General features: G+C 39.9%; 1 protein-coding gene across 4 annotated transcripts in view; it reads right to left on the reverse strand.

Moving 5' to 3' along the window:
• Positions 1–26,162, reverse strand: part of ASCC3 (activating signal cointegrator 1 complex subunit 3) — a 544,393-nt gene that overhangs the window by 298,724 nt on the left and 219,507 nt on the right. The gene's annotated exons all lie outside the window — the stretch shown is intronic.

The following is a 26,162-nucleotide window of genomic DNA, read 5'->3' on the forward strand; positions in this document are numbered from 1 at the left end:
AAAGATACTTAAGAAATTAACCTTTTTTTAAAAAAAATAGTACACTAATAAATAGAAAGAAGACAACTAAGACTGGAACATGACAAAAGTGTATAAAATAAAGAATGAGACGGAAAAGGTTGACATGCAGAATGGAAGTTCCCATTTTTTTAAACACAAGAATAAAGAAACATTCAATGAAATTAAAAGTTGAGAAATTCAAAACCAATAAAAGGAAATACTTTACCGCACAACACATGATTAAAATGGAGACCTTGTTGCCATAGGAAGTCAATGAAGACAAGAACTTAACAGTATTCAAACCGGGGTTGGATATTTATATGGATATCAAGAATATCCAGGAGTTAATAATAATATAAGGGCTGGTCTACACTACGGGGGAAAATCGATTTTAGATACGCAACTTCAGCTATGTGAATAACGTAGCTGAAGTCGAATATCTAAAATTGATTTACTCACCTGTCCTCACCGCGTGGGATCGATGTCCACGGCTCCCCATGTCGATTCTGGAACTCCGTTGGGGTTGGTGGAGTTCTGGAATCGATATAAGCACGCTCAGGGATCGATATATCGCATCTAGATGAGACGCGATATATCGATCCCCGAGCAATCGATTTTAACCCGCCGATACGGCGGGTAGTCTAGACGTGGCCTAATTCATGACAAAATTCTGTGTTTCGGGGCACAGATCAATCTCTAACTACTAGAGTCTAGAATGAGACCTATATAGAGGGCAGATTATCCCACGTATCCGTACTGCTGGTTTCTTGCATCTTCCTCTGTAGTATCTGGTTCTGGAATTATCAGAAACATAATATATTGGTATAAATGGACCTTGGACCTGATTAAGTATGGTCATTTCTGTGTTCCAAAATATAGATATGCACTTGGCAAACATAATGCTAATAGCACCTTCTCATTCCTACATGTTTGTTATCAGTCACCATATTATATGTTGTAATTAAACATAACACAAACCGTTCAAAACATGCTACTTGTCATTTGCATGTCTCTAAAGCATATAGCACACTTTTGGGGAGTTAAATAGTTAAATAGTAATAATACCTCTCCACTTCCAATCTTTCATCTGAATGTACTCCACTGTCACCTCTTTTTGGATGTCCAGTCTCCATTTGAAATGCTCGCTCTTCAAAATTGAACTTCATACCTTTCCTATCTTTTGTCAACTCTGCTATTTATTCTGACAGAATCTGATCCTTTTCGCACTGTCGGATGTCACTTAGGGCACGACAAAGGCTCTGTCATACCTGTCTATCTTAGGCCACTCTTTGCCTGTCCTCGGTGTTGTAAGTCTCAAAACCTTTCCTTCTCTATGGCCTGGTCTACATCTAAAAAATTATATCAACCTAGCTACATGGCTCAGGGTGGGGAAAATTTTCACATCCTGTGCAACCTAGTTAGGTTGACCTACCACCACTGTAGACAGAGGTCAACAGAAGAATTCTTCCATTGACCTAGCTACCGCTTCTTGGAGAGATGGACTAAATACATTGATGGAAAAAACCTTCCAGTTGACGTAGGAAGCATCGACATTATAGTGGCACAGCGGCAATGCCACAGCTGTGCTGCTATAGCCACTGCAGTGTACGCATACCCTAAGTACCATTTCATGGAGATTTCAGAGTAACAGCCATGTTAGTCTGTATCTCCAAAAAAAACAGGAGTACTTGTGGCACCTTAGAGACTAACAAATTTATTTGAGCACAAGCTTTCGTGGGCTACAGCCCATTTCCTTGGATGCATAGAATGGAACGTATAGTGAGGAGATATATATATACACATACATACTGAGAGCATGAAAAGGTGGGAGTTGTCTTACTAACTCTGAGAGGCCAATTAAGTAAGAGAAAAAACTTTTGAAGTGATAATCAAGATAGCTCAGTAAAGACAGTTTGATGATAAGTGTGAGAATACTTACATGGGGAGATAGAGTCAATGTTTGTAATGGCTCAGCCATTCCCAGTCTCTATTCAAGCCTAAGTTGATTGTATCTAATTTGCATATCAATTTGAGTTTAGCAGTTTCTCATTGGAGTTTTTTTTGAAGTTTTTCTGTTGCAAAATTGCCACCCTCAGTTCTGTTATTTAGTGAACGGACAGGTAAAGAAGTGTTCTCCTCCTGGTTTTTGAATGTTATGATTCCTGATGTCAGATTTGTGTCCATTTTTTCTGTTGCGTAGAGACTGTCTGGTTTGGCCAATGTACATGGCAGAGGGGCACTGCTGGCACATGATGGCATATATCACCTTGGTATGTGTGCAGGTGAATGAGCCCCTGATGGCATGGATGATGTGACTAGGTCCTATGATTATGTCACTTGAATAGATATGTGGACAGAGTTGGCATTGGGCTTTGTTGCAAGGATAGGTTCCTGGGTCAGTGTTTTTGTTCAGTGGTGTTTGCTTCAGGTTGGGGGGTTGTCAGTAAGCGAGGACAGGTCTGTCCCCCAAGATCTGTGAGAGTGAGGGATCATCTTTCAGGATAGGTTGCAGGGGCTGAAGGTGACAGCTAGTGGTGTTCTGTTATTTTCTTTGTTGGGCTTCTCTTGTAGGAGGTGACTTCTGGGTATTCATCTGACTCCGTCAATCTGTTTTTTCACTTCAGCAGGTAGGTACTGTAGTTTTAAGAATGCTTGATAGAGATCCTGTAGGTGCTTGTCTCTGTCTGAGGGATTGGAGCAAATGCGGTTGTATCTTAGAGCTTGGCTGTAGACAATGGATCACGTGGTGTGTCCTGGATGGAAGCTGGAGGCATGTAGGTAAGTATAGCAGTCAGCAGGTTTCTGGTACAGGGTGGTATTGATGTGACCATCACTTATTAGCACAGTAGTGTCCAGAAAATGAACCATTTGTGTGGACTGATCTAGGCTGAGGTTGATGGTAGGATGGTTTGTAAAAGTCTGGCTTGTAAAAGTCTACACCTTCTTTTAAGGTGAAGTCAGTGGGAATGCCAAACAGGAAAGAATATACCCTTGTTTGACACCAGTGTTGATGTTAAACCACTTGTTCAAGTCTGCATTTACTTGAACTGCGTATGCCGCATCTTGATATAAAGCCTAGATGACAATTGTTGTTATTGGTACACTATAACATTTCAAGATATTCCAGAGTGAATTGTGATGGAGGCCATCAAATGCTTTCTGAATGCCTCTGAAGTTTACAACAAATGTTTTTTTGTTATTCGATGTTCTCTTCAATGACTAGTCAAAGTGAAAATCTGATCTACACAATTTTTTTCATTCTAAACTCAGCCTGCTCTTCTCTTAGCTTTGCTACAACTGCTTCCTTTATTCTACAGAAGATGATACTGCAGCAGACTTTGTCTATCAGTGAAAGGAATCTAACACTTTTCCATTTAATATAATTACTTAGGTCACCTTTCTTTTGGTATTTTGATCACAGTGCCATTTTTCCATTGTTCTGGAGGCTTTTCTTGGTCCCATACTTTATTGAAAAGTTCTATAATTTTAATCAGTGGTCTCATCATCACAAGCTTTCAACATGTTCCAGGCGACTGTCTTCATTTGCACCCATCTCAGGTTTTAATTTAAACCTCCGACCCTCAGGACCACAATCTGTTAAGCTGGCAGATGCTCTCTCCAGGGCTTTGCCAAGTTTTCATTTGTTCTTTTATCATTTTTTACTACTTCCTAGTGAAAGTAACCATTATGCATTCCTACCTCTTCTATTCTTCCTTCTCTAGCCTCACTACCATCTCTCTTCACTTCTCTATACCACCTGTCTCATGCTTCCCCCATATACACATAATATGCAGTACAGTTAACTTGGGATATGTCAAACCTGACTATTTCATGATGTAGGTCAGGCTGCACTCAGAGTTTTGTATTATAGTACAAAGGAAATTAATGTGTTGGGTATAGCTTGTTTCCTTATTTGTTGGAGGAAGAAGAAAGTTCTTTGTGCAAATGTGAGGAGTCTGTCACTTACAGTGAAAATATACTCTGTGATCATTAAGAGTCAGTGAAGAGATGTCCCAAAATTTGGTATTTCCTTGCTTTTTAGAGTTTGCATGGGAGAACTGTCACACAGACAACCTTAAATCCTTTTAAATAAAGTTGTTTATGGAAAATGTATACACACAAATACTTTGTGTGTGTGTGTACATACACACATTGGTATATATATGCATACACACACCTCAGATAAATAACATTAGACGTGTACATACACGTGTGTATTTATACACAAAATATGTGTGTGTATGTACACACAAATATACACATATACACAAAATGATTGTTTATGGAAAATTATACACACACAGACGACTTGTCCCCTATGTAATCTAAATCCCTCATACTTCAGGGCATAATACAATCACTAAAATGCCTGGGGTTAAGAAGAAAATTTCTTATATCCAGATTGTTCTTTCATTGTCCATGCACACACCAAAAACCTTGACATTAGCCACAGTCAGGGACATCACACGGCAAGTGATGGATCCCTGGGTTTACCTCAAATTCCCATGTTCCAAACTACTTGGAGCCCCTTATATGAAAACTAGACTTTTGTTCAGGGGTTCTCAGACTTTTGTACTGGTGACCCTTTTCACGTACCAAGCCTCTGAGTGTGACCCTCCTCTTATACATTAAAAAGATTTTTTTAATATATTTAACACCATTATAGATGCTGGAGGCAAAGCGGGCTTTGGGGTGGAGGCTGACAGCTCACGAGCCCCCCATGTAATGACCATGTGACCCCCAGTTTGAAAACCCCTGCTTTTGTCTCTAATGAGTCAACTTGGTCCTGTTGCTTATGCCTTAAATGGGATCATACCTGTTCATTACATCAAATACATTGGTCTAGAGATGATGACAGTGTCAGAAAACAGAATTGTATATCCAGACAAGAACTAATTAGTAGAAACAGATGAAATGACAAATAGAGTCTGGTTTCTAGACTAAAAAAAAAAAAAAAAAAAAAAAGGACTAAATGAGAAACAATATACAGGCAAGACCGTCTTTAAGCAAGACATTTTTTCAGCTTCCCAGGAAATGAGTCCTCTTGTTAAAAATAATATGAAAAGTATGCTAAAAGCAAATAATGAACAAAGAACATATTAAAAACAATTATTTGTTTAGATTAAGATGCTTTCATTGCACTTTAATTTATTCCTTCAAAATGGCCTCTATTGACCATTTAGTCTAGTTTAGGTGGCTTATTTTGTATGTTTACAGAATGTATACTCTATAATTCACTGGGTGTGCATTTAAGTCAAAGAAAGAACATTACTCATGCAGCATATTGTTTTCACTCATTAATAACTTATTTCTCAAACCAATTTGTTTCTTGAAGTCTTTGTATTATGCCAAGTGTGGTATCTTAACAAACTATATTTTTAAGTTATCTGACCACTGTATAAATGTTCAACTGCAGAAGAAATTTTGTTTTGATCCCCCGGTCCATCAACTGAAAAACACTCCCTACCGCATAACAACTCACTAGGTTTCCTTCAAATTCCCAACACACACACCCCTAAACCCAGTACTTGGGACCTGGAAATATGAGAGATTTCATCCCCAAATGCTTTCACTTTAAAAATTTGTAAACCACCGATAACAGGATCATTGTGGTCTGAACCATAACTACTTTGCTAGTGCGGCTTTAATTCCAAATAACTGACATAGATTTAATCTAAGGATATTGGTGCAGTAGAGTGGAAGTCTCACACTAGATACCTAATTAGTCTCTCTGAAATGCATGAAGGATGAACAAAGCGCCTGATTTTCTGCCTGATTATGTCCTATTCAAAGGAGCAACAAATGTCTTGAATATCAGGAGAGCAAAGGACTCAATCATAGGGTACTTTACATAAAGACAAAGCAAAGAAAATGTGATATCTTGATTAATGTGGAAGATTTAAATGCTCTTCAGAAAGAAGAGAGGACAAGCTTCTCAGGGGCCATGAGGAGGAACAATTCCTGATGCACAGAGAACCCAAACTTGAAAACCTGTGTGCGAAGTCCATTATAACAAGCATAGTAACTGGTCATCAAAAATACAAACATGCATAAGGAGAAATAGCTGTCAAGTGGCCAAAGTGTACTTATAAAGTGGTGTGGTAATGCGAGTGCAGTGATTGCAACTTGAATGATTAGGCAGTAGATGCGATCCACTCAATAGTATAGGAATACAGTAACATTAGCTAACTGATTGGTTCTCACAGAACACAATAAAGCATGAAGAACAGAGACTCGCAGATGTGCACAGGGAGAATTCACACTTAGCCCTTTATTAGAGGTCACACAGAACATCTCCAGAATAAGTGCTTGGTGGTTCAGGCCTATAGCAGCATTGCCCACCCACTGCCTCGGGTTCCCGTTCTTAAGCACCTCAATAACTTTGACATAGACTTTCATGTGTTCAGTAAAACCTCTCCTTGGGGGTCTAAGTTTATTAACAAAGTTTGAAAGGAAACACAAGAACCCCCACCCAGCCTTCCAAGCCGGTTCACAACCCTTTATGCAGGGTTCTTAGTCCCATCCCTGCTGCTTTCTTCTAGCAGATTTACTCTCCACACTACAGTCTTCCTAGCTGGTTCCTGCTCCCTGAAGACTTGCATCCCCAGCCCTCTGTCTAAGAGCCAGGAAGAGTAATTCTGTAGAATATATCTCATGCAGTCCTCCTGCATCCTGGAGTGTCTCAACTTCCAGGACATCATACCCAGAGATTCCCTCTCTCCCCTTTGACTGTACAGGCTTATCTCTTATCTACACTCCATGACTGATTGAGCCGCACATCTTCCTGTTATGTGATACTGCTTATTTTCTGCACCTGAGGAGTAGAGCTAATTGTGTCACACCTGAGGCTGGACTCATTTCCTCCTCAAGGACCCGTCACCTTGTGAAAAAGGGAGATTTTACATTCAAAAGTCTTGCAACAAGAGAGGCCTGGGAGAGGAGACCCTGAGCAAGCAGGGTAAAAACTGTATAGGAGGGGATGTTATCCTCAATAAAACTTCCCCCCGCCCCTTGCAGGAAATGATTTGTGAAAGGGTGTACCAGGCCCTTTGAGGCCACCTGCTGGAGGTCCCATGACCCTACTGCAGCGAAGGTGGGTCCTCCACGCCTTTCAAGAGAGGCTTCATAAGAAGCAGCCAATAGGAGCCCAGCAGTCTCAGTTAAAAGAGCTGCAAGAGCATAAGTAGTTCAGTTCCTGGCTGGGACTGGAGCAGTAAGGAAGGGTGCTCCACTCTGGCCACAGAAGCTCAAGAGAATCAGAAATGGAGTTCTGGTTGCATTTTGCTTTTTGCAAAGATAGAGTAGATTTGAGAACTGTAACCCCAAGAGAATGGGTGACAGGGCAAAGATCCAGTGGGAAGAAGACCAAGAAAAATAGTACCGGGTAATGGAAGGAGTTAAAGGGAGCTGTATATGACTGCTGTTTATGGGGTCCCTGGGTTGGGACATGGAGTAGGCCCAAGAGTACTGAGAAGGGGTCAAGGCTCATTCAGAAGTTCAAACAAAGGGCTGGAATTTAAAGGACTCAGAGACAGGACTGAAGACCCTAGTAACAGCAGCTAGATAGTCTTGAGAAATGACCTAGCTGGAGAGCTGAGGCAGTGAGAACCAGTGAAGACAAGAGTCTCCAGGGAGAAAGTCCTAGGGGCAGTGTTCTATAACAGAACAGTAAAGGACCTAAAGTTAGCTCAGAAGAGGCTGAGAACTGAGCCCAGAGACAGGAATGAAGACACTAACAAGGGCACAGTGACAGTCCTTGTTGATCTTTTTTTACCCAAGAAGGGGTTTATTCATGCATATTAACTGTGTGTAGCTTGGCTGGACAGCTGAGCCACTGAAGGCCTGACCAGTGAGATCAGTAGCCGACAGGAGATGCCAGACCCAAGAAAGATTGCAGCCTTGCATCTAGTTGACAGAAGATGTTCACGAGAGGTGAATGCCCCATCGCAGGGAACAAATTATAGTTTAAAAACCTGCACTGGCTATGCCTTCCTTTAATAACTCCTCAGAAGCATAAAATATGAACTGATTTCAAATCAATTCCATTTTTCTCTATTTAAACAACTCTTTTGGTCTTGAAACGTTAAGACCAGTAGGCATTTGCTGATATACTAGTTCTGGTGCTTGTTCACAGGCACCAGCAAGGTGACATCATCATGTTAATCTGGAAGTCTACTTGCATTCTTTTCTTCTAATCCATAAAGAAACTGAGATTTAGACAAGTTAATACTATCTATTAATTTTCCTATGGCCTTTAAAGTAAAAAAATATTAGCTTCAAAATGCAGTTGTGGGTTCCTTTAATTCAACACACAGTAAAACTACACCAAGCATTTAAGCATTTAACAAAAACGCTTCATGTTAAGTCTGGAACAATGTACTGTCTTGCACATCAAATATAGCTATATGCTATATAGACCAGTAAACCCACGTCTTCAGACTAAGCCATTTTAGCTTGAAAATACCAGCTGTAATTTGCAAGGCTTCACTGGTGACACCATTGTAAATTCAACATTTCAGTTAAAATTTATTCATCTGGCAAATGAGATAGTTCGATCTCTAATTAGAAGATAAGAAAAAATCTGTCCTGAATTCTAACTCCATATGAAATTAAAATGGGAGGGTTAACATTGATGCAAGCATAACTCAAAGTATCAAACATCAGCAATGGATTTTCCTTTTCTACATAAAAGAATGCTTAAAATATCTGTAAGTTAAAGTTATTAGCATCATGATTCTTCTATTTCATGTACATTAATCCAAACAAATATTTGAAAGTTCTTAAATAAATCCACAGATTTGGGGGATTGTTTTGTTTAAATATAAATATATAAACAAAACGATCATTGAAATATTGTTAATAATCTAGTTTAAAGCCACAAGTGACAGAATATTCAACATCAAATCTGATGCTTTCTAAAATCATCCCTCAATATGTCAGTGTTCTCCAATATCATGCATCACATTATGTTCAATCAGATTTCTCTGATTTTTTCTGTACTGTCAACAGTATTTAAAGCAGACACATTAGAATTGGAGCCTCAACTAGGAATTTCATTGGTTTAATGGAGTTTGTTAGGTCATCAAGATTATTTTTCAGGGTTGGGCTGGGTAAGTTCACATCTTTGTTACTGGCAACGATGTCGTATATTGTATGGACTGCTACATTAAAGCTAATCACTATTGGAAATCCCCAAGAGAAAGTAACCTAAATCCTGATCTAAAAGAAGGAAAATAGGTAAAAGAGAACTGTTTAAGCACTGGGTCCAATAAAAACCCAACCACCACCAAAACGAAACACACACCACACCAGACTTCTCCCCAAAGAGTATTCTCAGCACTCAAAGTTAGGACCAGAACTAGGGGTGCTTTTAAAAATAAAAGAGGAGGAGGGTACAAAACATACTTATCTCAAAAAAATCAAATTTACACAAAACATTCCCATGTGCAAAGAGGTCGTAATGTGAGCTCTTCAACAGAAACGTATCCTTCCTCTATCAAAATAAATTTAGAGATAATCAACACAAGGCTTACTAATTAAAAGTATCTTAACTATGGAACCTGTTGCTCTATAGTATAGCAAAAGTAATTAGAAAAGTTAGTATTTGCCAGCCATAGGAATCTCAGAAAACACTGGATGGCAACTGATGGAAAATGTTGACTTTTTAATAACGGTCACTGTACCAAAACTTTGATATCAAATCAGCAATACTATAAAATATGACTCATTGTTTCCTTTCTTCTACTCCTGTCCCTATAATTAACACTGTGCCCTGGAATCTTTCTTTGATCACATACCGAGATTCTTTGCTCACCTCCATCTCTTTCCTAAAAACTCACTTTGGTCCACTTGCCTTCCACCACTCTGCCCTTCTATTCCTTTAAAATATTACAAACTTTTTTTTTTAATAATTAAAGAACCAGGGAACAACCTAAACAAGCCAAACTGCTTGACAGTCATTGCTCTCCTTTCTCAACTACTTTGTGCTTGTATATGTAATTTGAATTGAAGGCTATTTGGGTCATAGGCTATTGGTAAAGTCTCATGCATGCTTATAGTTCTGTATAAATAAAATACACTACTATTACCCAGGAGATACAGTGTGGCCAAGCTAATGCTGATGTGGTCATCTTAAAAGGCCAGAGAAAGAGAGTTAACTGTATATCCGTTTCTCCTCCCATTCTCTCTGCTGTAATTATAATTTTATCCTTTCAGTGATTTATATCCAGATGTGAACTTTATTTTTTTCTATCGATTTAGACAGATTTTTAGAATGTGGGAATCAAAACTGCATTTGTCTTTATTTGTCTGTATTGAATTTCATCTTATTTTCTTCAGATCATTTCTCCAGTTTGTCCAGATCATTTTGAATTTTAATCCTAACCTCCAAAGCACTCGCAACCCCTCCCAGCTTGTATTGTCCACAAAGTTTATAAGTGTACTCTTGATGCCATTATCTAAATCACTGATGAAGATGTTAAACAGAACTGGACCCAGAACTGATCCCTGCGGGACCCCATTCTTCGGGTGCCCTTCCAGCTAGCCTGCTAACCACTGATAACTACACTCTGGGAATGGTTTTCCAGCCAGTTATGCACACACTTTATAGTAACTCCACCTGGGTTATATTTCCCTTGTTTGTTTATGAGACGGTCATGTGAGACAGTATCAAAAGCCAAGATATGTCAAATATACTGTTTCCCCACTATCCACAAGATTTGCTACCCTGTCAAAGAAAGCTATTATGTTGGTTTGACATGATTTGTTCTTGACAAATCCATGCTGACTTTTCTGCTTACATGGCAGTAGGGAGGAAAGGTATCAATCTTGATTAGTCAAATATGTTAGGAGATGGCATTAGGGCCACAATTAAATCCTGCAAACAACGTGCTATTAAGGCACACGCGATGCACCATGGTACTGGGCTGAAGACCTTTGTCTATGCCTTCTTGGAAAAAAATCTAGAACGATTGGACCGTCTGGATTTTCATTGTGCACTTTGCTTCAGTTGTTCAATCTGGAGCAGATGAGACATATGTTTTCAGTACTGATACTCACCTACAGAAAAGCAATGTCTTAATGACATGGAGGATAGACTGAAACCTTCTAGTGTTTTCTCTCAATGACCAGGCTGTTAGTTGAATCTGTTTTAGGTCTGGATGAAGAAGAGGACCTTTGTGAGGGGATGTGCGGTCTTCAAAGAAGCTGGAATGGTGGCTCCAGTGTCAGCTCTATCAGGTCTGATAACCAACGTAAGGTGACTAGATGGGATGAAGAAAATATTGGGACACATGGGGGAGACACAAAAAAATAAAAAAGCGGAGTCCTGCCGGCACAGCAAAAAAAGGGCACGGAGGCCTGGAGTCCCGCCGGCAGAGAAAGAGAGCGAGCGAGCAAAAAAAACCCAAAAAACCAAAAAAAAAAAAACGGGAAGGGGGAAGCGGGTGTGGGGGGGAATGGGAACAGTCCGCCGGCAGATAAAACAAAACAAAAAAAACCAGGAATGCGAAATATTGGGAGAAATTGTATCCTGGCCGAACATCAATCGGGACGCGGGACAAACGCCTAAAAATTGGGACAGTCTTGATTTAATCGAGACATCTAGTCACCCTAAGCAAAGGCTTGCCTATCTTCCTCTGGTTTGTGCATTGCACTGAGGCTTAGGAGTCTAGCTGTCTGACATGGGACTGCAGTGCAGAGGCTTAGAGGTAGAAACAGGCACTTAGGGAACTTTTGCTGCAAAAATTTTGGCATGGGCCAGGTTTAGGCACCTTGGGGTTTGGGGGTCGATGAACAGCAGCTTTCTGAATCCCAGTGGGGATTCCAGGATGTAGGCAGCTAAATCCTTTTGTGAATCTAGCCCATCTAGTTATCACTTGTTTAATGATTCTGTGATTATCTTTCTGATTTAAAATTCTTTATTTGGGGATCTTGATTTAAAGTTTATTTCTCTAGCATAAAAATTATCTTTGCAGACTTCATTTTACTCATGAGTTATTTTCTCCAGACATGTTTTAAGTTATAAATCGAAGCACAATGTAAGAATGTTTTATCGCAATGTGAATCACAACAGTACTTTTAACCATTATAGGCCAGATGCAAATTTTTATTAGAAGCAAATTTAAAAGTAAAATTTTGCAGAGTTCAGTTTTTGATTCTTCAGGTTAAAAAAAAATCTTAAAATGAAAGGTTTAATACATGTGACACCAGTTGGCATGACCTACTACACAACAGTGTATTGAGCAATGATCATTTTTATCAATGTCTGAATAAATGAAACTATCTCATGAGAGGCATGTTGGCATATCAGTAAATTCCAAATGTAGCAGAGGCATGGAGAAATTAGTGACTTGTTATCATTCTGATGGGACTCAGTCCTAGCATTCAGCTCCCGAGCATGAAAACAGTGAGAACTCCAGGTGCTTTTGAAAACGTATACCCAAAAAGGTGGCAGCAGCAGAATGGAACACAAGCCTGACCCTCCCCCTATTGCCAATCATATGCTATCTGCTCAAGTTAACTGCTGGCTTCCAGTTAAATATGGATTGCACAGAAGGCAAAGATTCCAAAAGTAATTTAAATTTAAATTATTTAAAATATGCCAAAAAATCATGTGCCAAAAATCAAACAATCATCATAAAAAGTAACATCCAGACACTGAAAGGAGGTGTGGATGAGTGTCTTAAGTTCTTCAAAGCAGCAGAATTTCAGACCATTCAATCACGTGCAGTGTCACCTTGAAGCCAGTGGCTGATGTGAAAGTCCACTTATGAAGAGGACTGTCTCCCTTTGCGGAAAGGGTCCAAGTAATGACAAACTGGCCCAGGAGAACTCAGCATGGACTTAGCCTTTCGCAATGGAGCCTTCACCTGCTTCCCAAACAAGATCTTTCTTGTGTAAGAAAGCTCTAAGCGCTCTCGGATCTGACAGCAGAATAAGGAAGGCTGCAACCAAGCAGGCTTATGGGAGCCGAATCCCAAGGCACTAGTTTTTGCTGCTGTGTCATCTGTATCAAAACCTATATATATATATATATATAAAAATTCCCCTCTCACCCCTATGGGTGGTGTGTGTCTTCCTCAACCTCGGGTCCTCTACCAGAGGCCTGGGAGTTTGAGGGTTCTGCGCAATATCTTAGCTGTTCCTAGCACTGCACTCTTCTGGACAGAAAGAGCCTGATGTTGTTCCTGGATCTGTTGGAGCCACTCACCCACTTAGGAGTCACAGCCCCGAGTGCTCCTACACCCACGGGACCATTTTGCTTCACTTGCATATCCTCTCTAGTTCCTCTTTCAGGCCCTTGGTACTTCTCCAGCTTCTCATTATTCCTCTTCCTGATTTGCTGTCACTTGGCAGCTGCTTATATCTATCACCACCCCTGTTCTTGCTCCTTGTCTTTACACGATGTCTCGTTGATTGGCCAGTACCTGCCTGTCCGTTCTGGATCTGGAAGTCCCACAGAATCTAGCCCTGCTTATTCTCCACAACCTTCTGTGAATCTCCCATCTGACCTCTTGGCAGAGTCTAGCCCATACGCTGTGCAGTGTTCTGTACACATGCCAGCCACTTTGGTTGTGCCGTTCAGTGTATTGCTGTTCCTGCCTGCCATCTTACATCCTGCCATATGTGTTGGACTGTCTCTGAGGCCTCTCTTGCACAGTCTGCACCTTGCGTCCTTCTCTAGTGTGTGTAGACCCCTGCTTCAATGGATCTGGTGCTCAGCCTGTTCCTGTGCTGCTATGTCAGTGCCTCAGTGCTGTCTTTTAGTCGCAGCCCTTTCAGCCACTGGTAGGATTTCCCAATGTCAGCCACCTCAGCTATCTGTTCGATGCGTACATCCCATGCAGGACTTGTCATGCCATGGCACTTCTTCTGCTTGGTCTTCCTCCCATGTCTGCTGCTGCCTCAGGCATTCTCTCAGCAGCTCATCTTTGGGGGCCATCTTACTGATGTACTCCTGGACGTTCCGGGTTTCATCCGAGGACAGTGGCTTTGACATTCACCAAGGCCCGCCCGCCTTCTTTCCGGCTGGTTATACAGTCTCTGGGTGTTGGACTTGGGGTTGGAAACCTCCGTGCATTGTGAGGAGCTTCCGGGTCTTCACATCGGCAGCTTCCATGTCCTCCTTTGGCGAGCTCACTATACCGGCAGGTATTCTTGAGACCAGCAGGCGATATCCGTTGATGGCGTGGATCTTGTTCTTCCACTGAGCTGGCTCTTCAGGACCTGTCTTATCCTTTTGGTGATGCTTGGATTTGTTAGCTGTCTTCCTTGGCTCCTCATCGTGCGTTTCCATGTGACTGTGGGGTGCCAAGGTACTTGTAGCTGGTCTGTATGTCTGCCTTAGTGGCCGCGCTCGGTAGTTCCACCCCATCAGTCTTGACTACCTTCCCTCTCTTCACTACCATCCGGCCACACTTCTCCAGTCCTAATGACATCCCGATATCCTCACTGTAGATCCGCGTCAGGTGGATTAGCGAGTTGATATCTCATTCATTCTTAGCATACAGCTTTGTGATATTACAGAAAAGGGTGGGAATTTTTCAAATAATATAACTTTTTCCCCCTAATTCATGTCTCAGAGCCTATCATCTAATTAACATCAAATCTCTTATTAAAAAAATTCCTTTAAAACCTAGCTTAAGAATAGTTTGTTTGGTTTTTTTTGTTAGTTGCTTTGTTTTTCTTTGGTTTTGAAGCTGGGTGGAGAGGAGATCAACAGTAGGTTTATAATGAAAACTTTTAAAAGAAACAACTGTTGAATCATGAAAATCTTTTAGGAGTGATTTTTAACAAAACACTCCAAGCCGTACATCGAAGGAGTTAGGAGTTTCAGTTCAAACCTTCCATTTTTTTAGCAACAGTTTCCTTTTCACCATTACTAAACAATAAGAAATAATACAGATTATGGTTCCATTAAAGATTAGTAACATTACAATGAATCATTCTATGTATATAATTTCTTGTCTTTAATAAACGTAAATGGGAGAGCAAAAAGAAAATGTTAACAACTACAAAATCAAAAGCATATTACTATAAAAACTTTGTTTAAAAGATCAGTCTTATGTAGGATTCAGATTAAAAATCTATGCCCCTTAAGTATTCAGAACAGAATGCATTTGTTACTAGGCAACCACCTGGTTGAGTAATTTTATAAATGAGTTTAATTCTGCCACTGCTGACTCCAAGGGCTTAAAATACTCTGACCTCACTATTCTCCACTTACAGCATTTTTCCAAAAATCAAGAATTATGCTGGAAAAGAAAAAAAAGAACAATGTTTTCATACTATCCTGCCATGGTTTAGGAGCCATGATCATTCTTCCTCAGCCAGCATGCTAAGTATGTATTATGTTGCCTCTCAAAGGCTTAAATCTTGAATATTAATTAGACAAGTATCACAGTCCTATGCAATCCCATGTTGATACTCCCAAATGACAAAGTTGCAAAACACATGGTAAGTCTACCGTTGTTCCTTATTATTTAACATCTTTATTATGGAAGTGCTTATGGACTGACTAAAGTGAGGGTCCCATTATGCTAGGCATTGTTCACATAGTAGTCTACGGTTCCCATCCCAAAGAGATTACAATCTAAATAGACATGACAAACGCAAGATGGGGAAGAGGTATAACACACACAGAACAATGTGATGGCAGCAAATGTCACTTTAGTTCCACATTGTTTTGGCTTTTGGATGGGTTTACTTAGGAGGGTATCAGTTAATGGAAAGAAGAGGGACGAAGATTGGGGGAGAGAGTGGAAAAGAGGGTCAGATGTGGAGTGAAGTTAAGGTGAAGAGACTGTGGGCTTGTCTACACAAACACTTACTTTGTGGCAAGCTACAGTGTAAATCTACCCAGCACTAACATGCCATGCACTTGGACCCTGCTGACAAACATTAACAGTTCCCTAGTGCAGCAGTTCTCGAACTGTGGGACGAGCCTCCCATGGGAGGCATGGGAATGTGTCAAGCTGTGTGCTTCTTTTTAAGAGCTCAGGTGGCTGCAACTCCTGCAGAAGGGCAGTGCACATCCAGGAGGTGGGGAAAAAGGAGACAACTGAAGCCTCACCGACCGGGAAGTGACAGCTGGAGCACCATCATGTGGGTTCTCAACCTCCTACTCTAATCCTTCACCAGAAGGCAGCCTGGACTTGGGCTCTCCTTCCCCCACCCCCAATCCCTCACTTGGTGGTGGCAGGGCTCCAGCAGTTAACCATATGGTGGCAGCAGCAGCAGAGAAGTAAGAGTGGCAATGGGGCACTAAGTGTGGTGCAGCATGGCCTTCAGAGCTGGGTAGCAGTATATGTACTTGGGAAGGCAGGATTAAATGACTACAGGCACAAAGAAGGGGTGTCAGATTAAATACATTTAATAACCACCACCCTACATCAGTGCATTTAGATTAACTCATGTTTTCAAAGTGGAGTAGATCAAACATTACGAAACTGTTGGGGCACATCAGCAGGATCCACATGGACATTTAGCATGCAGCAGGCTAGTGAGGGGTAGATTTATACCCCAGCTTGCTGCAGACTAAATGTTCATGTAAAGACGCCCAGTCAAGTAGAGAGAGCAGGAGGTTTGGAGCCCTCACCAGGACCAGAGGAGAGAGAATGTCTAGTCAAACTGTGGAAAATTATCTACATTTCCAAAAATACTTTTCTTTGCTGCTTCTGCCCCTACTGGCTGCAGTTTCTGGGCTTGTCTTCACGGTAAGGTAATATGCTCTCAGAGGTGTGATTTCTGAAGTGCACTTACAGGCTGTACATGAATTGATCTGTGTAAATCTTGCTGGTGCACATTAAAGGGTTCCCTAGTGTGCTTTAACATAGCTCAGACCAATTAACGTGACGCATACTAATGCACTTAGAAATCATACTGCTGTAGAGAGCATTGATTAGACCACCATGTAGGTAAGACCTGTGTCTGGTTCCTCTCTGGCTACCAACTGATCCTAGTATCCTGAGTGTTGCGGGTATCTCTTCTGCAAAATTCTGGGTCTGAGTGGTGCTGGAAAGGGGGAGGGGTGGGGAGGGGAGGGCTTCCCACTACATCAGTTCCTATTTTAGCTGCTTCTTCCCCTACCAGATGGAGTATGTTCCTTAACTTGTGAACAAAAAGGAAAGATGGACTCTGATGCAACGCAATCCCCGTATGTCTCAGACTCATTTTTATAAGTAGCAAAATACTGTCTAATATATTGTTCTTCTCAAAAAGCACATAACCTAATCACGATCTGGATTTTAATTTTTAATACATCTTAGAATCACAGGAATGAAGGGCTGAAAGAGACCTTGAGAGGTCATAAAGTCCATCCTTCTGCACTGAGCAGAACCAAGTTTACCTAGACAATCCCTGACAGGTGTTTTTCTAACCTGTTCTTAAAAACTTCCAAGGACAGGGATTCCACAACCTCTCTTGGAAGCCTGTTCCAGTGCTTAACTATCCTTATAGTTGGAAAGATTTTCCTGTCACCGGCCTGTTGCAGATTAAGCCCACCTTCAATGGACTTGGAGAACAGCTGATCACTTTATAACATCTCTTAACATATCTGAAGACTATATACAGGTACTCACTCAGTCTTCTTTTCTCAAGACTACACATGCTGAGGAGTTTTGTTTTTTTTTTTTAAACTACATCTTCCTTAAAATGTGGAATCCAGAACTGGACACAGTACTCCAGCTGAAGCCCCTCAACGCCAACTAGAGTGGGACAATTACCTCCAGTGACTTACTTACCTAAGAGTGATATTAGCCTTTTTTTTTGCAAGTGTATAATATTGCTGGCAAATATTCAATTTGTGATCCACTAACTGTAGTACTTCTCACTTGTCTTTATTGAATTTCATCTTGCTGATTTCAGACCAATTCTCCAGTTTCTCAAGGTCATTTTGAATTCTAATCCTGTCTTTCAAACAGCTAGCAACCCCCCCACCTTGGTGTCATCCACAAATTTTAAGCATGCTTTCCTACACCATTATTGAAGTTATTCATGAAAATATTGACTGCTAACAGACCCAGGACAGACTCCACAGGACCCCACTAGATACATCTCCCCAGTTTGACAGTGAACCAGAGATAACTATTCTGAGTATTTTTTTCATCCAGTAGTGCACCCACATTACAGTAATTTCATCTAGGACACATTTCCCCGGTTTGTTTATGAGAATGTCACATGCAACAGTGTCAACAGCCTTACTAAAATAAAGATAAATCATATCCATAGATTGCCCCTTCCATTAAGCTTGTACTCTGTAAAAGAGGGAAATTAGATTGGTTTTGCATAATTTGCTCTTGACAAATCTGTATTAGCTATTCCTTAATACCCTACTATTCTCTAGGTGCTTACAAACTGACTGTTTAATCATTTGTTCCAGTATGTTTCCTGGTACTAAAGTTGGGCTGACTGGTCCATGATTCCCTGAATCGTCTTTGTTCTTCTTTTTAAAGGCTGGTGTCATGTTTGCCCTTCTTCAGTCCTCTGCAACTTCACTTGTCCTCCATGAGTTCTCAAAGATAATTGCTAATGTTTCCATGATTGCTTCAGCTAGCTCCTTAAGTACCCTATGGTGAATTTCATTAGGCCTCGCTGACTTGAATACCTCTAATTTATCTAAACATTATTTAATCTGTTCTTTCTCTATTCGAGCTTGTGTTCCTTCTCTTCTTAGAATAGCAGGAATATTCCAGAAGACTGGAAGATTGCTAATGGAGCAATATTCAATAAGGGAAAGGAGGATTTCCCAGGCTGGGTGGTCTTATATTAATTGTAGGCAAAGAGACTGGGTTTGAGATCAAAAAATGGCATGGGGAGAAGGGATAACTGGGATAAGGTAAGTTAGTGGTGTAGGAGAGAGACTGGGACAAGGACAGGTTGGAGAGGAAGGGGCAGAATGGGTCAAACTTATGGGATACAGGCAGAAAGGTCTGTGATCACTATAATACACTTTCCTCCAGAACCAGAGATTGCTGTCTATCACCATTCTTCTACTCTCAGTAAATATTAGAGAAACCCATGGGCAACGTGTCTCATCCTACTCTAACGATAGCCCACACAACATAACTTACTACTGCTATCATTACTTCATTAACTCAAATAGCAGTTTTCTGAGTGGTGAATCTCAAGGTTCCAGCCTTGCTGATAGCCTATGTGGGCATAAATGATACCACAATAGAATTTTGGGTATGGGGGCAGGTTTCACTTGGCATTATTAAAACCTAGGAAATTTATGTTTTAAGTATATGCTCACTCAGCAGGGTTTAGGAATGCTTATTTCCCCTTTTTTTGTGAGGAAAAAACACAGCAAGTACTACCTATCATCTAAAAATCACAGGTGCTCCTGAAAGTCAAGGGAGTCAAATAGGGAGCCCGCCTGCTTGTTAGAGAATCACAGAATATCAGGGTTGGAAGGGACCTCAGGAGGTCATTTAGTCCAACCCCCTGCTCAAAGCAGGACCAATCCCCAACTAAATCATCCCAGCCGGGGCTTTGTCAAGCCTGACCTTAAAAACTTCTAAGGAAGGAGATTCTACCACCTCCCTAGGTAACCCATTCCAGCACTTCACCACTCTCTGAGTGAAAAAGTTTTTCCCAATATCCAACCTCAACCTCCCCCACTGCAACTTGAGACCATTACTCCTTGTTCTGTCATCACATACCACTGAGAACAGCCTAGATCCATCCTCTTTGCAGCCTCCTTTCAGGTAGTTCAGGGGTTCTCAAACTGGGGGTCGAGACCCCTCAGGGGGTCACGTGGTTATTACATGGGGGTCACGAGCTGTCAACCTCCACCCCAAAGCCTGCTTTGCCTCCAGCATTTATAATAGTGTTAAATATATAAAAGAGTGTTTTTAATGTGTATGGGGGGGTTGCACTCAGAGCCTTGGTATGTGAAAGGGGTCACCAGTACAAAAGTCTGAGAATCCCTGAGGTAGTTGAAAACAGCTATCAAATACCCCCTCACTCTTCTCTTCTGCAGACTAAACAATTCCAGTTCCCTCAGCCTCTCCTCATCAGTTATCCGCTCGCACCCCCTGATCATTTTTGTTGCCTTCTGCTGGATTCTCTCCAATTTTTCCACTTCTTTCTTGTAGTGTGGGGCCCAAAACTGGACACAGTACTCCAGATGAGGCCTCACCAATGTGGAATAGAGCGGAACGATCATGTCCCTCGATCTGCTGGCAATGTCCCTACTTATACAGCCCAAAATGTCATTAGCCTTCTTGGCAACAAAAGCACACTGTGACTCATATCCAGCTTCATGTCCACTGTAATCTCTAGGTCCTTTTCTGAAGAACTACTGCCTTGCCATTCGGTCCCTAGTCTGTAGCAGTGCATGGGATTCTTCCGTTCTAAGTACAGGAATCTGCACTTGTCCTTGTTGAACCTCATCAGGTTTCTTTTGGCCCAATCCTCTAATTTGTCTAGGTCCTTTTGTATCCTATCCCTACCCTCCAGCATATCCACCAGTCCTCCTAGTTTAGCGTGATCTGCAAACGTGCTGAGGGTGCAGTCCACGCCATCCACCAGATTATTAATGAAGATATTGAATAAAACTGGCCCGAGGACCAATTCCTAATAAACTCATAATAAATGTTAGAATATAACTTTTCCAAATGTTATTAATACAATACAGATGTGATATCAGAGGTAGAATAATGGTCACCCAAAAGCATCATCTTTGACATTTTCCTTTACTGTGACTAAAATCACAAATACTGTCTATTCCAGTTGTCTCAACCAATGATTGTGACCTAATAGTTGTAAACAGAGTAAACTGCCTAAAGAGATTTGTATTTGTCTTTCATTGTATTAAAGCTGGCTGAAAAATTTCTCAACTTCACTTTTTTTTGTGGGAGTGGGGGGAGAAGTGTCAAAAAAGGGGACAACTTTCATTCACAAAACTGTTTTGACCAATTCTAGGTACTCTGTGTTCAGTTTTATTAAATTATTGACAATTTTATAGTTTATTTAATTGTAGTTGTTTAATTTGTGATTCATTGGGGAAGGAGGGAGAATCAAAAAAACTCAAATGCTATTCCCACTGTTCAGCTAAGAACTAGTGTAATAATCCAATATGTCTTTTGCGAGGGAGCTGCCTCCCTAAATAGCAAAAGTGTCAAGAAGCCATCAACATCTCTGGATAATGATGACCAGGCACTTCAGAATATGCATCACTAATTCAGAAAACAGTTCAACTGGTCTTTTAAACCAATATGCTAAACAGATATTACAGAGCTGTAGAAATTTTGATTAAAAAGGTTTAAACATTTTGATTTTACATCTGTGTTATGCTCAAGACTACATAACTTTAAACATCAAAGCTACAAATTAGTTTCAAAGAACTCTTTTGATGTTATATCCACAGTATATCAACAGAGCTCAAAGCAATTTTTCCACTAAAAAAACTTTAGTAAAGTCAATTTAAATCACTTGCAAAAACATTCTTCAAAAATTGAAAAGTGCAAAATGTGCATTAATGAGCTGTTCACTCTACTAGAGCTAAGATTATGTCAGCAATTTTATTATACCTATCTATTTTCAGGTGTTTCAATGTCACAGGTTTGGTACCCAGCGCACCTGGTAAGGAGTAAAGAGGGGCTCCCAAACATGGCCACAAGCCTCTTCTACACCCTCTCTAGCCTTAGGGGTAACTTAGGGCACAGCTGTTACTCTCCAGTGCACCCCACCTGGGGATTCCCCCACACCAACACCATATTTCAATAGCCTGGCAAGTCAGCTTTGCAGATGTTCTACGCTGATGAACTGGCACAAAGTAGCTGTAGCAGGGAAAAGGATTTGGCCTAATGTCTAAAACTTCTAAAGAAAAATCTATTATCTATTTCTAAATTACAATTAACATCCCTTCCCCTCCTTTCTACCTCTACACACATTAGGGTCCAAATTTTCAAGTGCCCTCTACTTTTGTTCACACCTCAATCCCCAATTCCTGGGTATCCAACTTCAGACAATAAGTACTTAATCACTTACATTTCCATGTTAAGTCAATGGAAGCTGCCTCTGAACCTTAGGTTCACTTTGTCTCAAGTTTGGCAACAAAATCAGTTAACACTTTTGACAACTTCTTCCTTGATGTCTATGCACTGAGAATGTCTTGCTTCCTCCTGTGCGTGCCTTCCCCCGCAAAACCCACACCTATTTTTGAAACTTGGTTATAGCTACAAAAGTAGTATGTAAAACAGGTAATACATATGATAGTAAAACTAGAATTTCATGCCTAGAATACACATTTTCTTCCTTAAGACCTCAGTGTAAAATCATGAAGGAAAAATATATATAACCATATTATTAAATATTTTAAAACAGGTTTCAGTAGGAATTGGTAAATAGGAATCAGTATTCTGATTTATTAACCCAATATACAGGGCTATTTATCTGCAAGAGTTTCCTTATTTTCTAGGAAGCAATACATGATTTGTTCCATGGGTAGTTATTGTTTTAACAATAGGGATAGCAGATTTTTTTTTTTTATCTGCATGTGTAAAATGAATGTATTTTAGTAACAGTGTTGAACTTTCCATTCTTACCGTGTATGTAGCACTGCTATTAATCCGTCAAAACACTGGTCCATGAATAGATATGATTATGAATGCTATGTTTGTAGAGATTACATTGTTTAAACAGTCTAAGATGAAAAGAAATATCCATTCCAGAATTAGTTTGAGAAGGGCTGGAATGGAACTCGATCTTTATATATCTGGATCCCTAAATACATTACTCAAAACAAAAGGTTTTAAGGTATCTTTCAATTCCTTAGAGTTAGCTGAGGAAGAAATGCTCTGTCTACCCATTTACTTAATAATTAAACTCACCAGCAGCCATCATATAGCTATGCTTCACAGTTCTTTTGATACCCATTAGGGGCATAAATGTTACCTATTGCTGATTTTCATGTATGCCTGATGCTTTTTTGTTGAAAATAAATATTGCAAATAACGGCGTCATGTTTCTTACAATATTATATGAATATTTCTCCTCTGTCATTTCTTTCACCAAGAATTATGTCTCTCAGCAAAGTTTATTCCAACAGTAAAGAAGGTGAAATGGAGTTTGGTAGAGAAGGAGGCTCTATGTTCGTTCTTCTTACTTGTGTTTGACGAAATGCAAGTTTGCTTTGTCTCCTGCCATCTCCTCTCCCTGCTGTCTTGAGGACCCTGTTTATTGCTTATATGTAAATTGAGGTAAGCACAGATTTCTTCATTCAGGACACTTCTGCCTGGGCAGGGCTGTGTGGTTCTGAACATGTGATAAGATCATCATACGGGGATTTAATAAGTTTACATATAATGTTGCTACATACATTTCACCATGATATTATTGACCAGTGAGTTCTTAATTTTCAAATGATACCTTACAAGGCATATTTTGTACAAGGATTAGTACAATAGTGTCTAGAGTGTGAATACAGGGGTGTTTTCAGTCACAGTTTGTCTAGACTATATTTCTCCAATATGCTGTGTGGGCATAGGCCCAGAGCATGACATCACATGCTGAGGAGGCATGCATCATCTGTCACACAGCACATGGCCCCTGTCATCTCATCTCTCTTACTTCCTGCGTGAAGGAAAGTAGGGCTGGTACTCGGGGTCCCAGGTCTGGAGGTGTAGAGAAGGCACTGCCCTCATATCATCCACTCCCTGCACTGGAGTGGCCCTGCTGGTAATCTGAGAGAGACAGAGACAGAGTGTATGTGTTTGTGCATGTGTTGTGGGGAGGACAAAAGTCCCTGTTAGTTAATAAAATTGTAGGTTCCATATTGGCATTCTTGTCTCATTGCTTTCAAATCCACATCAGTCTCTCTTTCTTAAAAAGCCAGTCTTTTTTATGTTTGTTTTAAATAAAACAGAGTTTTGGCATAAGAGACATAGGATTGTCTTGAGACAACTATTCCATAATTTTTAGGGTGAAATACTGACCGAAAGGAAGGCAATGGCAGTAACCTGCTTCAGAGTGTCTAAAGCAAAATATAAATGGAAACAATAGGCATTTCTTCCTTTGTAGCTCCTCATGCAGCAATGAACTCTTTAATTTTATAAAAAGCAGATTGCAAACTCAAATTTTTGCTTCCATTTTAAGAATATTAGGCAGTTATTGTTGAAAACAGATGCAGCTTGTTTGTCCTTCACCTCTGGAGGGCTCATTATTCTTAAATGTTTTGATCTTTTTTTGTTTCTACTGCTTACCTTCCAATCTTTTTAAAATAGTTCTGTTTACACAGTTTTGTTTTCTCTCTGTTCATTATCCTTTTCTGGAATGTGTCTATCATAATGAGGTTTCCTTCTAGCTCAATATTTTGATATTCATTTCTCTTCCCTTCCCCACAATTTTGCAAATTCTTATAAAGATTTGCAGTACTCTCCATTTTTTCCTTCTTCTTGCCATTATGAAAGCAAGGGGCAATTCATGAGGGCTCAATTTCTGCTGAACTATGGTTGTTGGTGGTGTGTTCTTCTGTTTGTTTTTGGTTTAAGATTTTTCCTTTCTGTTTGTTTGTTTGTTTTTTGGGTGGGGGGAGTGTTATTTAATTGCATATTTACTAGATACAAAATGAGCTGAAGTCCAACAGTGATTTCAGTTCAGTTTTGATTGTCTTAAAATTCCAGTGATATTAATGTGAAACAAAATATCTTTGTGCTATGAAAAAATGATGCTGCAAGTCTCACAGGAACAAAAAAGTATGTAGATGCTGATCTTCTACACTAGAAATAGAGAAATCAACACTAGAATATCAGGTCCTTTTCATAAGAGATCTGGGATAACAAACAATACCTCTCTCAAAAGAAAAAACTACTGTAAGCAAAATTGCACAGAACTGATCAAAAATCCACTGATTTGGAAGGTTAAAGCTGTATTAAGACAAGGGATCTTAGCACAAAGCAGAGTTTTCCAACATTTTGTAGCAGCAGTAGCAATGGTAATAATTATATTGCATTTACCCAAGGACATCAGTATTACCATATTAGAGGTAACCAGTGATCCATTTTGTCCAGTATCCTGGTCCTCAGTGACCAGAAACAGATATTTCAGAAGAACACGCACGCAACCTTCAGTTGGCTCTTATGGAATAACCTGCTTATAAGGAAGTTTCTTCTTAGCCCCTGCTAGTTAATGGCTGGCTTCAGCCATGAAGCGTGAGAGTTTATAAGTCCTTCTAAAACAGTTGTCCTATACAGTGTACTTGTGGATGCACTAATTGTTCAAAGAAATGCCTAATTTGTTTCGACCCTACAGATCAATGTGTTGAGCACAACTATATTTCCTTTTATCTATTTTAATTGTTTTGCCAGATAATTTCATTGTAGGTACCTTTGTTCTTGTATTATAAAAAGGATAAATAGGAACTCCATTTTATCTTCGTTATATCACTCGTTACTTTATCATGTCCTTCTTATTCACCTCCTCTCTAAATTGAACAGTCCTAAATTTCAAATCTCTCTTCATATGGAATCCTATCCCATGGCTCTAATCATATTCACTGTCCATCTCTGAACCTCTTCTATTTGAACTGGATCACGAGAATCTGGTATTTTTCTATGCTCTCCATTCCCCGCCTCTGGTATTTAGAAAATACCAGTCAGAGTATCACATAATATTATGCTTCTACTACTCCTTTACATAATGCTTTTCCAGCAGTACTATAAGTTTTCTTAGTTTCAATCTACTACTCTGCATTCATGCTTTGCCACAAACAGGATCATATCAGCAGATTTCACTTTGTATTGAAAAATCCCAGTAAAATGTAAGTTCCCATTCATAGTTCTGGCTAAGCTAAGACACTAATAATTCATTAATGAAGCATTAATTCTAAAAATGTTATTCATGTATAACATTTAATTATGAAAAACACACTGATTTTCCCAACAGACTGGTAGCCAAAAGTAGTACAAATAATATTTATGTGACATAATTTTTGACATCCCTTCCTAGTCATTTAATATGATACGATAAGGGAAGTCAGATTGCTAGACAAAAATGAAATATACATCTGCTTCCTTTGTACTGTAGCATTTATTACAACTAAAAGAATTACATGCTGCCAAAGTACCATGAGGTAATATTTTAAAATACTTTATTTCTTACCTCTGAATTCTCTTTATTCTTGAATTATTTCTGAACGTGTATGTGAAGATTCTTACTCT

The sequence above is a fragment of the Chelonoidis abingdonii genome, chromosome 3 (assembly GCF_003597395.2).
Source record: "Chelonoidis abingdonii isolate Lonesome George chromosome 3, CheloAbing_2.0, whole genome shotgun sequence".
In the NCBI taxonomy this organism is placed as follows: Eukaryota; Metazoa; Chordata; order Testudines; family Testudinidae; genus Chelonoidis; species Chelonoidis abingdonii.